The 2,890-nt window shown below is 41.9% G+C and overlaps 1 pseudogene; it reads right to left on the bottom strand.

Moving 5' to 3' along the window:
• Positions 1-2,326: 2,326 nt before the first annotated feature.
• Positions 2,327-2,635, bottom strand: LOC141991640 (small nuclear ribonucleoprotein F pseudogene; annotated as a pseudogene).
• Between the last annotated feature and the right edge of the window lie 255 nt (positions 2,636-2,890).

Below are 2,890 nucleotides of genomic sequence, written 5' to 3'. Positions count from 1 at the left end.
TGCATGACTGGACAACAAAATGGCAGATCAAATTCAGTTTTTGATAAATGCAAAGTAATGCACACTGGAAAACATAATCCCAAGTATACATACTAAATTAGCTGTTACCACTCAAGAAAGAGGTCTTGGAGTCAATAAAGCTAACCATGTTAGGAACGATTAGGAAATGGATAGATAATGTAGAAAAGATCATAATTTCATTATATGAATCCATTGTATGCCCACACCTTGAAAACTGCATGCAATTCTGGTCACCCCATCTCAAAAAAAAATGTATTAGAATTGGAAAAGGTTCAGAGAAAGATGACAAAATTGAGTAAGGGCACGGAACAGCTTCCAAATGAGGAGATTTAAAAGGACTGGGAATTTTCTGCTTGGAAAAGAGATATCTAAGAGGGGATATGATAGAGGTCTATAAAATCAAGAATGAGGTGGAGAAAGTGAATAAGGAAGTGTTCTTTACTCCTTCGCATAACACAAGACCCAAAGGACACCCAATGAAATGAATAGGCAGTAGTGTCAAAACAAACAAAAGGAAGTACTACTTAACACAAGGCACAGTACACCTGCGGAACTCCTTGCCAGGGGATGTTGTGAAGGCCAAAACTATAATGGAGTTCAAAAAGAACTAGATAGGTTCATGGAGAATAGGTTCATCAATGGCTGTTAGCCAAGATGATCAGGGATGCAACCACATGCTCTGGGTGTCCCTAGCCTCTGATTGCCAGAAGTTGGGAATGGACCACTTAATGATCACCTGTTCTCCTCGTTCCCTCTGAAGCATCTGGCATTGTCCACGGTCGGAAGGCAGGATACTGTGATAGATGGACCATTGGTCTGAACCACTATGGCTATTCTTATGTAGTAGTAAGAGATGTTTTAATATAGGGCAAAATTTTCTGATGGCTGAAATTGAAGGCCACATAATTATGCTAATAAGGAATTTGACCAACAGAGGTCTTTCATTATTAAGTAATAAATGTAAGAACAGTGACATGGAGAAGGAGTCATATTATTCTTCTGGGTCTGGAATTCGATGTATAATACTGCATTAATTCAACATACTGTAGTAGAGGTTTATGATATTTAGACTCTATGCTTATTATTTCCTGAAGTACCTTTCTAATAGGAGAGGAAGGCCATGTGATCCTAGAAGTATCACCAAATTGCATTGTTTCCTGTGTGGCGGGGTGAGGCCAGACAGCTTTAGGAGAGTGATTTTTTTAAGTTTATTTTTTGTGAAAAACTGATCTTTATTTTCCAGATATATACTGTTAGGATATAGATATTCAGGCCTGTCTGTAAAGGCCTGTACTTTAAGAATTTAGGGGTATTCTTATCACTTCGCTAGTTCTAGAAGTATAAAAGAAAGAATCAAAATCACTGTCTGCTGGTGTAAGGGCCTTCTCTTACTGTGACAGTCTGAGGCCCTGTGCTTAGGCTAAGGCCTTTGGCTAAGCAGCAGAGGCAGCCATAAGCTAGGAAGCGAGCGGTCACATCCTCACATTCCAAACTAGTCACATTGAAAGAAGGTGCTATTGGGCTGTTAGGAATACAATCCTGTCCTGAATACAATCCTGTCCTGATAATGCCTATCACCTCCAGAGAAAGGGAAGTGCCTAGAAAATGTAAAAGGAAACAGCATCCTGTCTGGCAAGAACTCACTTATCAATACTGGGATGTGAAATCCTCACTTCTGTATTGTTTTGTCATTATAGTTCCCACTTTGCTATTGTTTGTCTGTATAATCTCTGTCTGGTTCTGTGATTGTTCCTGTCTGCTGTATAATTAATTTTGCTGGGTGTAAACTAATTAAGGTGGTGGGATATAATTGGTTACATAATCATGTTACAATATGTTAGGATTGGTTAGTTAAATTTCAGGAAAATGATTGGTTAAGGTATAGCTAAGCAGAACTGAAGTTTTACTATATAATCTGTAGTCAATGAGGAAGTGAGTGGGCATTGGTGGGAGGGGGTGGGTGTGTGTAAAGGGGGAAATGGGAACAGGGAATGAGGGTAAGGAAATTGGAACCATGTTTTGCTAAAGGGGGAAATGGGAACAGGGAATGGGAGTAAGGAAACTGGAATCCTGTTTGGTTAAAGGGAGAAATGGGAACAGGGACACAGGTGTAAGGCTCTGTGGTGTCAGAGCTGGGAAGGAGGATACTAAGGAAGGAAACTGGAATCATGCTTGCTGGAAGTTCATCCCAATAAACATCGAATTGTTTGCACCTTTGGACTTCGGGTATTGTTGCTCTCTGTTCATGCGAGAAGAACCAGGGAAGTAAGTGGGTGAAGGAATAAGCCCCCTAACATATACAAACTTATTCTCTTATTTCTCTATCTTCTTCTTCTACTCCTTTGATGTACAGGACATTGTTACATCTTATCAAAACTACACCAATTCTTCCTGAAAATGCACCATCTATGTATTCTTCTGTGTTTGCAAGCTGCATGTTCATGTAGCAGTTGACAGACACCAGGTAGCCCTTGTACTCCATCCCCCACTTCAGCTTCACCATCACTGGCTTCCCCATCAGCCCATTCAGGAAGGGGTTCAGGGGGAAGCTCATGGTAACGCAGTCTGGCATAAGACAGTGGTAAAAACAAAAATTACTCGCCGGGCTGCACATGCGCCCAGGCAGGTATATTAGCCCCAGGTTAAGCAGGTTACTCCAGGTTAATTAGGACACCTGGGCCCAATCAAGGGCCTGCCAGAACCTGTTGAAAGTCTCCCCTCCAGTCAGATAGGTGTGCGCAATAGGAGCTGTGGGGAGCAGGCGTGCTACTGGAGAGCCAGACAGCACAGACACTGACAAACGCTGGAGACAGACCTCACAGGTACAGAGGTGAAGCGCAGGGGAAATCCTGCCCAATAGGGCATACAG

This window comes from Natator depressus, chromosome 7, assembly GCF_965152275.1.
Source record: "Natator depressus isolate rNatDep1 chromosome 7, rNatDep2.hap1, whole genome shotgun sequence".
Taxonomy (NCBI): domain Eukaryota; kingdom Metazoa; phylum Chordata; order Testudines; family Cheloniidae; genus Natator; species Natator depressus.
This window is presented reverse-complemented; position numbering and strand designations above follow the sequence as displayed.